The 13,504-nt window shown below is 43.8% G+C and overlaps 1 protein-coding gene and 1 long non-coding RNA gene across 4 annotated transcripts in view; one reads left to right on the top strand and one right to left on the bottom strand.

The window, feature by feature from the left end:
• The window catches only part of SYNPR (synaptoporin), a 358,350-nt gene that overhangs the window by 300,784 nt on the left and 44,062 nt on the right, over nt 1-13,504 (top strand). The window lies entirely within an intron of this gene.
• Nucleotides 8,587-13,504, bottom strand: part of LOC127486064 (uncharacterized) — a 54,271-nt gene continuing 49,353 nt past the window's right edge. The window contains exon 3 of the long non-coding RNA XR_016214243.1: nt 8,587-8,770. This is a non-coding gene — a long non-coding RNA (uncharacterized LOC127486064). The remainder of the gene's footprint in view (nt 8,771-13,504) is intronic.

Raw genomic sequence — 13,504 nt, 5'->3', positions numbered from 1 at the left:
TTTGAACAGCTGTATGGTTACCCAAGCCCTTGGGGCAGGTACTTGACAGAAAATCGTATTCTTTTTTTATCCAAGTTTCTTGGATCTACAAGAGGTTAGATGTCTATCAACCACTTGTGCCCTGCATTTGGAAACTATAAAGACTTGACAAAAATCTCTAGAGATAAATGATTGGAAATCTTAAGGGCTCAAGGAAGGAGTAGGGAGGCTTGCTGCTGGTTTGTTTGCATTTCCGGCACCAGGGAGTAAGTCACCCATTTTTCTCACTGGTGCTCATGTGAAATGTGTTATCCCCTTAGTTTATGATACCCTGGGCAGAAAACTGTTTGAAGATGCAATTCATCTCTGGATGTCTCTCCTTTCCCATTTAGCTCACTGTCAACCATCTCCACCACCCCTTCCCTACCTCTACTCTCTGTTACCTTATACAATGCTCCAAAGACTCATATGGGTGACGTCAATGTGATCTGGCATCTCTACTCACAGGCACTCATACATCTAGGGGGCCACAATAATTCTCACGGGCATGGCTGATTTTAAGTACAGAAATTTTAAATTTCTCAACCTGCACTGGTACATTTGCCTAAAATTTATCTTCCTGAGAATATGTTACATCTGAAAATATCTCACTCTTATTTCCTAATTGCCTACTCTGATCTTACAAAAGACAAATCTTCTCCACCTTCCAAAATCTTACAACAAAGTGTATTTATAGAACAAAAAATATCTTACACACTCAAAAAAGACCTTTTGAAATACTGGTGTTAATGCTGACAAAAATGAGTGATTCTATGTCTAGGTAACATACTTTTGGGGATATAAGGAATGTTCCACTGTTTTGCCTTCACTAAAATTAAAAGTCATAATCTACCTTTCAGTTGATGGATTATTAAAAAAACGGTTCTTATGATGGATTACTAGTCACTCTTGGACCTGTACCTCAGAAGCAAAGAAATCAATGACATTGCTGCAGCAAAACCACATCCATTTCTGTGTACTCACTCATTTGAGCAAGTTTCTCAGCATTTGTCTATAAAACAGCAGAAACAAAATTCATACTGAATCATGTGATCCTCCAGTAATAAATATTTGTCACAATTATATATTTTATGAAGAAAAATACCTCATTTGTCTAATAAACATAAATTTTCTACAAAATTTTTACTTTGGCAGATTATTATTACATTTTTAATATATTTTGTTCATGTAGGGTATTTGTTCATTACTAACATTCATAATAATCACACAACCCACAATAAATTTTTCATTCATAAAGCCTCAGGGTCATAAAGTAATTAAAAAGTAACAAATTTGTGTACCTATTTTTGATGCAAAGAAACAGAATAGTGTGATCAATAACATGTTTTCCAGAAAAAGAACTGTTACATTAGGCTATAATCCCCTGAGGAAAGTACAAAACATAAAGTTCAAAGAGAACAAAAGGCATGTAACATTTCTAACTATTTAATAGCTTGCTCACTGCTTTTAATGACTGATAGTATCAAGTAATGGTTCCACTGGGTATATTTTAAAATTGATACAATAGCTATTTTTAAGCAGCAATACTTAGAATATGGTAGGAAAAAAAACTTTTTTGCAACTATTTAAACTTTTAGTGAAAACAAAACTTAATGGTAAGCTAACACAAGTAGGAGGAACACAGTTGAGGCTGGTGGAGGCGGGGCTAGGGAGAGGCAGGCATGTGACCTAGCAGTTTGCACTGGCTCCCGTCCAGCCTCTGCTAACGCATCCCCCAGGATGCAGTGGTGATGGCTCCACTGGTTGGGTTCCTGCCACCCATGTGAGAGACCTAGATTGAGTTCCCAGCTTCCAGCATCACACCCCCACCTCCCCAACATTGTAGGCATTGTGGGGTGAATTGGTGGATGAGAGTACTTTCTATTTATAAATTTCTGACTTACCCTTTAAAGACTTAACATGTAAACCAATCTTTAAAGGCAACTAGAAGAAATCCCTAATACTACAATTCTTGTTAAGTTTGAGGGGACTAGAAAAAAATTTCAATTTTGTACCACTTTGGGAAAAAAATGGAATAATGAAGCACAACTCTAATCTTTATGTGCAGGTACCCGTATTTTTCCTATCAAATTGGAGCTGAACTTTAATGAGTTTAAAACTTCTTTAATAGTCACCTAACTCGACCTCATGCCTCCCACGATGATAGGTAGATAAAAGAGACTGCCACGTACTGTAGGTAGACAAAAGAAACTGCAGATGGACCACAGATGGGTAGACAAGAGAGGCTGCTACACATGTGCCACCAAACCAACATGCATCTATCCATTCCTCGAGACAGGCCGAGTTCTCACAGAATGCTCAAGCCTGAGGCAACAGCCTGCCTTCCTCACAGAAGCAGTTGGCATAGCTTGATCACCGATAAAGTGGGAGAGATATATGTTGTTATATAAAACCACACTGTACTCATAAGAAATCATCTAGTAAAAGCCTACGACTTTGTCTCTGTGTAAATAGTCTTTCTCATCAAGCAGGATATAATGAAATCCTGAGTTGTGTAATACACTGGGTAGATTTTGTTTTATTGCATCATGGGGGAATGCAGGGGAGAATATTCCAGTAATAAAAATGGAAAGGCTCCGAGATGAAAGTTCCGTGATATTAAAAAACTGATAGGCTCATTGCTCAGCAGATAAAAGTTAATTTTAAAATGAGCCTGAGTCCTAGGAGCTAGACCAGTAGGATGCCACTGTGAATGCAAATACCAAGATCCACCAGACAAGGCCACAAGTTGAGTGGTGCAGGTGTGCTGTCACACCATCGAGCAAACTCACGATGTGGGCAAGATCTCTAGAGGGCGACTCATCCCAAAGAAAACTTTCAAGTACTGGAAAATCACCTGTCCAGGTGTTAACAATCACTGTAATCATTTCAAACCAATCTTGTTTATTCAGAAAGATGGCTCCTAAGCATTACTTGGACAACTTTGTTCTAGTTGGCATTTATTTATTGTTGTTTTTTCATGTTGAACAAATCACATTTTTTTTTATTCTACCTGATTCTCCAAGCCAAACTTTAGTCTAAAACATAGTTACTGTAGTATGCTGCCATGAACTAATTCAAGCAATTTTAAGTCAGATTTACTTCTAAGCTAGTTCATATCTAAAAACTAACACATTCCCATCTAGATTTATGATCTTAAAGGATTTAATATTACACATCATACACAAATAAAATTGTTGTGTAGCTAAGTGGCCAGGGTAATAATGGTGATGATAATAATATCAACTAATATTGACAAAGGTGATGATAATAGTTTTAACTAATACTGACTAGCTTCTACCATATGCTGAACTGATTTAATATTCACGATGTCCTTACTTTACATTATTACTATTTACATTTATAGATGAGCAAAAGAAAGCTTAGTGGCATTACCAACTCTCTTATATCATATCACTAGTAACAGACAAAGGGCATAGAGTTAGGACCCAAACTTGGGGCCCTACAAACCACCTACACAAGAGGGTCCAAAGTCCTGGTAGAAAATGTGCTACTGAAGTGAGAGGGTAGAGACATATAAGGTAAATTAGTTCGTACACCTGTATAAATTCTAGATTGATCTTGGAGTAGATACCAAACCCTGTAATCCCCAGGCTTTTCTGCTCATTAGACTGTCATAGAAGTGTTTTTATTGGCCTTCACAATCTGTTTGGAGCTGTTGAACGATTGATATGAATGTGTGATGCTGCAAAAACTGGAGGCTCCATATGTGTGGTGCTTTATGGTTCTTACACAAAAAAGATGCCAATAGGAGAGAACGTACTTTGAAGATAGCAAGGGCCACAGTGTATTCCAAATCAGCAATTAGCAAGAGTGCTTGGTATACATTTGTAAGCCATTGCGAGCAGTTTCACATGGAATAGAGCCATGCTTACCGACGGCTATTTCTCAAAATATTTTCCTACAGAACATACGTGACAAGATCACCCACCTTTAAGGGAAAATGAGAATCTGAACGTCTTTAGAAGTAACAACTGTAAATGACCCTGAATGACACAATAGCCAGAAAATCAGGTCAAAGAATCAGCCAGACCCTCACCACTCTACAGTACAGCCTGCCTGTACAGATGAATAAACATTAGCTTCCAGAGAGCAGAAATGGCCACCTGCACAGTGCGTGGTGGTGGAATTGAAATGTCACATCTGGTTACATCATTTTGTTATGTTCCTTAGAGTATCGTTTTAAAGCCAATCTCCTGCCTACATTTATGCGACAGGGCGTTCTGAGCTGTTTTCAGATCTCATGTCAAATAGTCAGGCTTTAGGGTTTCTTCATATTATGCAAGGCAGGTTTAACAGAGTAAGTCATCTTACAAGGCTGACAGAATGCACGAAGAACGAGTGTGTAGTAAACACATCCCATCTTTCAGTGAGTCCTTATTATAAGGAATTTGAAAGTAATTATTCTATGAATCAAAGAGAAACCCAGTATCCTCTGTAAGATTTTGTGCTGGGGGCAGGCATTGTAGCACAGCGGGCTAAGCTGCTCCATGGTACTCCCTCTTGCCCTAGCCCATATCACAGTGCCTGCTTTGAGTCCCAGCTACTCTGTCTACAAAAGAGCTTCTTGCTAATACATCTGGGAAGCAGTGGATGAAGGCCCAAGTGTTTGGGCTCCTAACACCAGGTGAGACACTTGGATAGAGTTCCTGGCTCCTGGCTTTAGCATGGCCCAGCTCCAGGTATCACAAGTATTTGGGGAGTAAAGCAGCAAATAGAAGATCTCATTCTGGTCTCCTGTTCATTTTCTCTCTCTCTCTCTCTCTCTCTCTCTCTCTCTCTCTCATCTGTGTTTCTGTGTCTGTGTGTTGCTCTGCCTTTCAAGTAACTATTTAAAAAAAAAAGATTTTGAGGAAAATAAACAGGCTGTGTTATTCAAACTCCACTGTTTCTGTGAGACAAGGGTGACCGAAGGTGGTTTGTGGGACAAGGAGTGCAAACTCATTGCAGGCCCACAATTGTATCAGGGCTCATATTTGCTTTATGCCCAATGCATTCCAAATATTTTCATATTTCCCCAGTTGGGCTCAAAAAATCCTCAAAGAGCAGAGCAATGAGATTAGGCCCCATTCTAGAGGTTCAATTTAATTCCATTTTATTGAGCACTCGATGGTGGGAAATGAATCCCGTGCTGCTGTCAGCGATGAAGTTGATGGCAAAACAAGCACTGAGATGCTTAAGCCTGTGCTGTTAAAGGGTAGTGGCTAAACCACACAGTTCTGGGTTTTGACCCCCTGCATGTCATACTTCATCAGTAGAACAGTAGTTATGTATGGCACTATCAAGAAAGGAAGAATTAAAACCTGTAAAGCACTTTGTACAGGGAAATGTAGATAGTAAGTGACAAATTAACAGCATCTAATTCTAATATTATAATTGCCATTACTTTTAATTATTCTACCCATTATTGGGTAGAGTCTTAGACCTGCAAAGGAAAATTGCAGGCACCTTCCTTTAATTGACTGGGGCCACACAATTCTACGTGCCTCTGTTTCTTGAGTCTACCCCAAGTAGACTGGTAACCACCCCAGTACGTTGTCCATATTGGCTGTCCATATTGCAGTACAGGCTGGGGCCATCACTCATGGAGGACAACAGGAGACAAGCACAGGGCTGGATGCCCACGGAATGAGCATGGAAGGCTGTTTCCTGACTACCAGCTGCCCCTCTGCTTGGCTGTAAGCAGAGATGGAAACAAGATGTAGCAGAATCTGAACTCCTCAGAAATTGCTGATAAATCTCCCTCCCTCCTCTCCCTTTCACTCCCTACAACTCCCCCTTCCTTTGTTATGTTTGCTCTGCTCTATCTTATCAGTTCCACTTCACAGATGACAGTATCTCAGGTTAATAGGCAAAAAGTATCTTCACTGGACCAGGCAACAGGAAAACACAGGTGAATGAAAAGCATCCAGTCTGTGGAGGAAGATTATTGCATCATCACAGCCTCCCTACAGAGAGCCTCCTGGAGGGGTGCACATGGCCATGGTAACCTTCAGGAGGAAGCCTGACTCCCCTTGGGAGCAAGGCTTCTGCTTCCTCCACACCTCTAACAGTGTGCACTTATTTTAAATACAATGACCGGGCAGCAAGAGGTTGTTGCAGGAGAAGAATGAAGGGTGTTGTTTGGGAAGTTCTGCCCCAGGTACACAATTTTGATGCTAAAACTATATTCACACAGTTTTCAGCCCTGAAAGTAAGTACATTGCTAGTGGTAGGCTAACCTGTCAGCACCTGACCCTGTGGCTTGTATTTGTGTGTGTGTTATACCTCATTGTTTGAAACAACAAGTGTGGGCAGTCAAAAGGGTGTAGACTTAACCTGAAATACCTCATCTATACTCCTAAAAATTTTGCATTAATAAATACATTTTCCCGAATTGACACCCCACAAAAATCTAAGTAAGTTCATCCATTTCCCATTTTCCGAGGATAGCAACTATGTGATTTATTGGATTTTACAATCTCAAATCTTTTTTAGCTTCTTCGTGATTAGCAAATTCTTAATTACAGTATAAATGGAGGTTAATTCCTGCCCTATTTGGTACCACATTTCTCCAATTAACTGGTTAAACACAAAGAGCCCAATAGCTGTAACAAAGGCAGCAAACTGCTTAAAGCACGAGGGTCAGTCTTGCAGGTCCCACGTCTCTTCACGTCCCGTGTGCCTCTCAGTGCCTTCCCAAGGCTGGTGGGAAATGTATGTCCTAGCCTCATGCGTTCTGGTTCAATTTCCTCTCGTGCCGGGGAACTCATCCTCCAGTTAGAAAATAGGTCTCGACTAGCAGAAGCATGGCAAAGCATGGCAGAGAAAACTGTGCCCCCTTTCTCAACTGAACCAGTTGGTTTTTACTGGTTCACTTCCCAGAGGCCCACAACAGCATTGGCTGGCTGAAGCCAGGGACCAGGAACTCAGTCTGGTTCTTCCATGTGGGTGGCACAGACCTAAATACTTCAGCTGGGGTCGGTGTTGTGGCACAGTAAGTTAAGTCTCCCATGGTGACACGCGCATCCCATAAGGGCACCAATCCAATTCCCAACTTCTGCGCTTCTAATTCAGCTCCCTGCTGATGGCCTGGGAGAGCAGAAGATGGCAGGTACTTGGGCCCCTGCACCCTCGTGGAAGACCGGGAAGAAGCTCCTCACTGCTGGCTTTGGACTGGCCCAGCTCTGGCTATTTCAGCCACTTGGGGAGTGAACTAGTGGATGGAAGCCTTCTGTCTCTCCCTCTGTCTGTAATTCAACCTCTCAATTAATAAATACATTTTTAAAAAATGACTTGAGTCAACAGCTACTGTTCCAGAGTGTGCATTGGCAGGAAGATGGAATCAGAAGTGGAGCTGGAACCCAAACTTAGGTACTCCTAGGTAGGATGTGGGTTTCCCAAGCAGTCTGCTGCCCCTGTTACCCACCCCCTGACAGTGGTTTCTGATTCCTGGGTAGGGGGTTGTCACTGGTTCCCCTCTCACTCGTCTTTGCCAACTTGTGCTTTTATAGTAAAATACCTGAGTTGGGATCACTTATAGAAAACAATTTATTTTCTTACAGGTCTGGAGACTTAGGAAATCCAAGATAAAGACAGTAGCTGGCCAGCGCCGTGGCTCACTAGGCTAATCCTCCGCCTTGCGGTGCCGGCACACTGGGTTCTAGTCCCAGTCGGGGCACTGGATTCTGTCCCAGTTGCCCCTCTTCCAGGACAGCTCTCTGCTGTGGCCAGGGAGTACAGTGGAGGATGGCCCAAGTGCTTGGGCCCTGCACCCCTTGGGAGACCAGGAGAAGCACCTGGCTCCTGGCTTCGGATCAGCGTCATGTGCCAGCCGCAGCGCGCCGGCCTCGGCGGCCATTGGAGGGTGAACCAATGGCAAAGGAAGACCTTTCTCTCTGTCTCTCTCTCTCACTCTCCACTATGCCTGGCAAAAAAAAAAAAAAAAAAAAAAAAGTAGCTGGTTCTGTGGTCTAGGGAGGCCTGCTCTCTACTTCCAAGATGACTCCTCTGGAAGGGAGGACGGTTGTATCCTCCCAAGGTGGAAGGCAGAAGAACCCAAGAGCTCAACACTGTTTGACATCTCTTTCATAGGGGCCTTAATCTCATGAGGGGCCCTCACAACCTAATTACCCCCAGAAGACCCCCTTCTTAATACTCTCACTGGCAATGCCTGGATTTTGGGAGGCCAGCAGTGCAACGCCATGGTTTGAATCTGTGTTCTTCACAATCTGTGTGTTGTTTGAGTGATTGTATTAAGGGGTGGTACCTGTAGGACGTGAGTAGGCTCTGAGGGTTCCTCCTCTGTGGGTGGAACTGGAGCCTATATAAAAGGTGCTTCATGCAGAGATCAGCTCCCTGGGCCTCTGCCCCATGAGGACACAGTGTACCTTCCTCCAGAGGGTACAGCGGGCGCCATCACAGAAGCAGCAGCCCTCACCAAACCACAGAACCTGCTGCTGTCTTCATCTTGGGTGTCTCAGCTCCCCTCCAGGCTCACCTAGGTATTGAAATAGCACACGTGCTATTTTTTTAAATTTTTTTAAAAGATTTTATTTATTTATTTGAGAGGTAGAGTTACAGACAGTGAGAGGGAGAGACAAAGAGAAAGGTCTTCCTTCCGTTGGTTCACTCCCCAGATGGCCACAATGGCTGGAGCTGCGCTGATCTGAAGCCAGGAGCCAGGAGCTTCTTCCTGGTCTCCCACGTGGGTGCAGGGGCCCAAGCTCTTGGGACAGGCCTCAGCAGAGAGCTGCATTGGAAGAGGAGCAGCCAGGACTAGAACCGGCACCCATATGGGATGCCTACTGCGCCACGGCACCGGCCCCCACACATGCTATTTTAATTCCCGTTGTTCAGAGGTGGAAACTGAGGCTGAGGAAGGGACGAGTCTTGCCCCAAAGGCAGCACAGGCCTGGCAGACTTGGGCTCAGAAGTGGCTTCGTTTGTCTTTGAATGATTCCACTTTCAGAGAACTCGCTACCCTCGCGGCTCTTGTTTCCCCTTGTCCACGGGCCTCACTGCTGGCTTCTGGCCACCCCAGTGCTCTCTCTGTCCTTTATGTTTCTTCTCATGGCTCCCCACTCAGTGTGCTGGCTGGCTCTCACTCACTCTCTTGTGCTCTCTCTGTCTCACACACACACACACACCCCATCCCACAAATCTGAACATCTCCCCTTTGTAGGCTTTTTCTCCCAACCTCTGCTATTTGCTATTGCTGTCATCCTAGAAAAGGAGTGGCGCCAGTCCCAGTTCCTTGACCACTTTCCTATTTTCCATTAGCAGAAAACACAATGTTCCCCCAAGAAGACTGTAGGAGCTTTCACTTTGTTCTTGCCCACCCTTGCTAATATGGAATTGGAGCCCACTGATTATTCCCAAGCAGTATGGGGCACCACTTTAACTTCACATCTACCACAAGGAGTTTTGACAAGGCTCCAAAAAAGGCATTCTGTTAGGAATGTAGAGGGAAAAAAAATACTTCCCTATTCAATTCATAGCTAGCCACAGATTTTTTTTTTTATAATTTGTCTTAGATTGGTTTTCTCTTTTTGATAACAAGACACATCTCTCAGAATCAAGAGTAATAATAAAACAGGCCGGCGCCGCGGCTCAGTAGGCTAATCCTCTACCTTGCGGTGCCGGCACACCAGGTTCTAGTCCCAGTCGGGGCACCGGATTCTGTCCCAGTTGCCCCTCTTCCAGTCCAGCTCTCTGCTGTGGCCAGGGAGTACAGTGGAGGATGGCCCAAGTGCTTGGGCCCTGCACCCCATGGGAGACCAGGATAAGTACCTGGCTCCTGCCATCGGATCAGCGTGGTGCGCAGGCCACAGCGCGCCAGCCGCGGTGGCCATTGGAGGGTAAACCAACGGCAAAGGAAGACCTTTCTCTCTGTCTCTCTCTCTCTCTCACTGTCCACTCTGCCTGTCAAAAATTAAAAAAATTAATAAATAAAAGAGTAAAAATAAAATAGAGGAAATGTGTTTTATTGTTAAACTTATGGAGGTATCATGTAGGATTCAACAGGAAAGAGTAATTAAGGTGACCCTGTTAAGGTCACACTGGGTCCCCGGCCTTGTGCTTGACACTAAGGACACAGAGCTGGATAAAACCCAGCCTCATACTACCTGCTTTCTTCCTATTATCCTTCCAGGCAAAATCTGTCACGGAGAGCTAGTAGAAGCCAGTGGTGACAACTCAGGCCCTGGGCCCAGAGGACAATAGTACCATTCACTGCCTGCGTGGCTTTGGGCGCCTTCTAGGCCTTCTCCGTGCTTCTGTTTCTTCACCTATGAACTGGAGATAATGTTTCCTAAATTATGAAGTTGTCAGATTGAATGGGGTATGATATAAAAAGCCACGAGAACACCAGAAGGCACCCAGTAGGTATACATTCATACAAGCTGTTGTTTTTATCAGCCCAATTAGGATCTGCCCTGGAGTCCATCCTGTGCGTTCTGTGTAGCTGTTGTCTATGAAATCTCAGCACATGACCGTCTGGGAGACAAGGGAATGAAAACAACCTCCGTTGACTTTCTCATCACAAGAAGTGCCATGGAAGAGGCTTCTTCCTGCACTGTTCACATCAGGTGCTCTGTTAGTTACACTTCACTTATGAGGAGGCCTCCAAACACAGCAAAATCTACTACATTACAGAAAAGGCAATCAGTCTCCCCAGGGAGCTTCTCCCTGGGCCCCTGCACTCTGTTCTGCTCCCTTTGCCTCTCCCACTGCAAGCATAGCACTCAGATCTCAAGTTCTTTTTTTTTTTTTTTAATTCTGCAACACTGTTTTTTTCAGTTTTCTAACTTCTTTATTTTGGCCTGACAGTTAAATTTCCAGAAATTTGTCTTCTAGTTCTGATATTGTTTCTTCTGTCACACCTACTCTATTGCTAAGACTTTCTAATGCATTTTTTATTTGATCTATAGAGTTCATTTCTAGTATTTCATCCTGATTTCTCTTTAATATCTCAATTTTGGGGGATAAATTTTCATTTAGTTTGTGAATTTGCTTTTGATTGCTTCTAAGTAGGCTGATGATTAATTTTCTGAATTCTGTTTCTGGCATATACTCAATCTCTATCTTCATTTACTACTGAAGTGTTGTTGGGTTCCTTTGGGGGGCTCGTAGTGTCTTCCTTATTCTCCTTTAAGTTTTGGCTTTGTTTTTTGGCATGTGTGTGGTTTAGTGAAGTGTCCATACATTCACTGAGTATCAGGAGGTGTGTGGTGGGTGTGGCCTGGTAGCTCTGCTCAGTATTCCAGCGTGGAGCAAGTATCAAAATTAATGCCCCTGTGGGGCTTTGTAGCTCTCCGCAGGATGTCTGTAGAGGAGGGTGTTCACCTCTGTTGGTGTGACCAGCCCTTCTCACAGCTGCGGGACACCCTGGTGTTAGTCTCTCATGTTTTCAGAAGTAGTTGGACTGCTTAATGAGCTTCATCTTTGTTCTGTGGCGATTTTCCTGTGAGCATGGTTCCCTCTGTTGTGAGCTTCTATAGGTCTGTGGGTCGCAGGTGAGTGAGCAGAGCCCCACCTACTGGGCTCCCTTCTCAATAGTGGGCCTGAGCTTTTGATAGGCATGGCTTCCCCTTGCTCTAAGGCTTGCATGGTGGAGGGTGAGGTGACTCCCGCTATTGCTGGGTGTGTGAATGGGAGGCAGGAGCAGCTGCCACCTGCTTGGTCCAAAATTAGAGAAAAAAAAAAAGAAAAAAAAACAGAGGAGCAGAATGGCTTTTTCCACTATCTTCCAGTCCCTGCTGCCTTGGGGGTGGGGAGGATGGGGGGGATGGAGGCGCATCACCTCCCTATCTGTTCATTTACTCTTTCCCCACGTGTAACTTCACAGTTTGCTCTCTTCTGCTGCTCTCCACCTCTCTGCAAATCCACAAATTCCTCTTCCACTCTCACCTGGTCAGCTGGTGCCAGCCAGTGTTCTCTTCTCAGGGATGGAGCCTCCACTGCCCCGCCCCCCTTCTCATTTGTTTTTTTTGCCATGGACCTGGACTGTCTCTGCCTGGGTTTTCTGTTGCCAATTACCCATGGCTTGTAGTTTCAACCCTTTTAAACATTAATTTTGCCTCCTGTGATTCTGACCATCCTGTTGCTATTTCACCATCTTGGAAAACCAGAACTCAAGTTCCAAGGCAAGGGGGGGAATGAGCCTGACTCTGTCACAAACTGACCAGTCTCCCTAGAACAGGAATTTCAATCCTTTTCAGCCGGCAAGTTTGAAAATAGCAGAAGAGTGTGAGGAACCTCTCAGGAGTACAGGGATAAACAGGAAATTTGACTGTTGGGGCACCCAACTAAGAAACTGATCTCAGACTTTCACCCTACTGCTCTAAATTTTTTTTAAGTGATGAGATCTTCCTCACCCCACCCCCTAACATGGAAAAAAATCTATCTGCTAAATGAATTTCTCTGAATTGGAACAAGCCCACACTCACACACAGTGTTGGCTTCACTTGGGTGCTGTGCAGTTTACACATGTCTTGCTCTAATACCTACAGTTCATTAGACAGTCACATAATTGGCACCAAGTCCAGAGGTAGGGGTTTCGCAGCCCTCTTAGCTCTCCCTCCCAGCTGGGCACCTTCATTTCCAATGCTTATTAGGAACACTGTAATCCAAGCCACAGAGCCATAAAAGAAAGGGCTTCAAAATTTGCCCTGGGAACAGGTACTGAGTGACTCAAGGTAAAATTGACTTGGATCCCTTGTGAGAGAAGTGGTTACTGAAAATGTCTGAGAGCTTGGCTGAGGCATGATCTCACATTCAGTCCCCCATCCCCATGCATCTAACACCTGCAACGTTGAAGTCTCCTCCATATCGTTCTGAAATATGTAAGAAATATCTAATCAATTCCTATGCTTTCTCAATAAATAGCTAAGCCTAAATTGTAATCAATTTTTTTATACATGATCTAGTAGGTCCACTAGTCAAGTGATCAGTCAGTTATTGGCAGAAAAGGATGTAGAGTATTAATAATCTTGAAATCATAAACAAAAAACAATAAAACTTCTAGAGTGGAAAAGGAACCTTAAAAAACTGCTACTGGAGCTGGGGAAAAGCAAGCTTAAATGCCATTGTTTGAGCCACTATTTATTTTTGAATATTTTCCACAGAGCAGCAATTCCACAAATGCCTTAAAGCAGTTACTATTATCCCCACTTTAAAGATGTAATGTCATATTGCCTGAGGACAATTAACTTTTTTAATTAATTTATTTATTTAGAAGGTTAGAGTTAGAGAGAGGGAAAGAGATCTTCCATCTGCCAGTTCACTCCCCAAATGGCCGCAATTACCAAGGCTGAGCCAGGATGAAGCCAGGAGCTTCATCTGGATCCCTCTCACAGCTAGAAGAGGACCAAACACTTGGGCCATCTTCTGCTGCTTTTTCCCAGGCCTTGAAGAGGGAGCTGGATTGGAAGTGGAGCAGCCAGGCCACAAACCGGTGCACATATGGGATGCCGGTGTTGCATGT

This window comes from Oryctolagus cuniculus, chromosome 10 (assembly GCF_051225735.1).
Source record: "Oryctolagus cuniculus isolate XC-2025 breed Fujian yellow rabbit chromosome 10, ASM5122573v1, whole genome shotgun sequence".
NCBI classification, from domain to species: Eukaryota; Metazoa; Chordata; class Mammalia; order Lagomorpha; family Leporidae; genus Oryctolagus; species Oryctolagus cuniculus.
The sequence above is the reverse complement of the archived record's forward strand: the minus strand, read 5'-3'. Positions and strand labels throughout refer to the sequence as shown.